Source organism: Oryx dammah, unplaced genomic scaffold, assembly GCF_014754425.2.
Source record: "Oryx dammah isolate SB20612 unplaced genomic scaffold, SCBI_Odam_1.1 HiC_scaffold_17, whole genome shotgun sequence".
NCBI classification, from domain to species: Eukaryota; Metazoa; Chordata; class Mammalia; order Artiodactyla; family Bovidae; genus Oryx; species Oryx dammah.
The window spans coordinates 59,321,478-59,322,825 of record NW_024070201.1 but is presented as its reverse complement, the minus strand read 5'-3'; the positions used below and the strand labels follow the sequence as shown (position 1 = coordinate 59,322,825).

The 1,348-nt window shown below is 45.8% G+C and overlaps 1 pseudogene; it reads right to left on the bottom strand.

Moving 5' to 3' along the window:
• Positions 1 to 658: 658 nt before the first annotated feature.
• Positions 659 to 874, bottom strand: LOC120876836 (annotated as a pseudogene).
• Between the last annotated feature and the right edge of the window lie 474 nt (positions 875 to 1,348).

The following is a 1,348-nucleotide window of genomic DNA, read 5'->3' as shown; positions in this document are numbered from 1 at the left end:
GTGTTCTTGCCTGGAGAATCCCAGGGACGGGGGAGCCTGGTGGGCTGCCGTCTCTGGGGTCACACAGAGTCGCATACGAATGAAGCGACTTAGCAGCAGCAGCAGCATGTATGTGCTGTCTCTTCCTCTTCATCCACCTCAAGGATGGGAAACAGGCCCAAGGGTGGATGTTAACCAACATGGTATAATGGAAATGGCATGACTTACAGACACAGCTAGACAGGATTTTAAATGCTTGTTCTTTCCAGATACTAGCTGTAGGACCAGGGGCAAGAAATTTGTTTAATTTTTTATGAGCCTTTGCTTTCTCATTTGTAAAATGGAAACGGTGATGTATAATTAGAGGTTGTAGTTATACTGAGATGATATTTGTAATAAACTGTCCAAGACTTTACTATTCCAACATGATGATGCCTCTTGGTCCCTAGGTGAGGACTTCTGTCCCAGTACATTCAACTTCCACCCCAAGACCAACTGACCATCTCTGAATTATTTCTGGAGGTTCCAGGTACATCTCTTGTCTGCTTAGGCAAAAATTGGTCCATGAATTTATGCTTTGGCTTTCTAGGTCTTTTAATCATTTGCTCGACAAATATTATTAAGGTCTTTTTTTTTTTTTTAACTTTATTCATCCACACTGTTCCGGAGAAGGGCAGGCTCACTTTAATATGCTATCCCCTTGGGCTTCTGCCAGTTCTCATTCCATGCATTTCTGCTCATCCCACTTCTTTTTCTCCTCAGCTATTATCCTCCTCTCTTCTTCTGCCCAGGGTTTCGAGTAATTGTAGCACCTGGCTCCGTAGGCCACGCTGAGAAGCATGGCAGAGTAACTGCCCAGCTTGATGAGCAGAGAGACCTAAACCGGTGAAACCATCTTGTCCGTGAGCCTCCTGCCGGAAGCCCAGTTTGGACTCAACAAATATTATTAAGGCCTTATTGTATGCCAGAGCTTCCCAGGTGGCACAGTGGTAAAGAATCTGCCTGCTAATGCAGATGGAGACATAAGATACATGAGTTTGATCCCTGGATTGGGAAGATTCCCTGGAGTAGGAGATGGCAACCCACTCCAGTATTCTTGCCTGGAAAATTCCACGGACAGAGGAGCCTGGCGTGCTATAGTCCCTGTGGTCGCAAAGAGTCAGACATGACTGAGCACGCACACACTCATGCTACTGTGTGCCAGGCACTGAGAGGCAAGGAGCAAGACAAATATGGTTCCTGCGTTCACAAAGATGGCATTCTAATGAGAGGGAAGGCAAGAAGAGAAGTACATCAGCTAGTGATGAACACTACCCAAGAGTACAAAACAGGGTTGGGTTAGAAAATGTGGAATGAGGAAGTGGGGTAC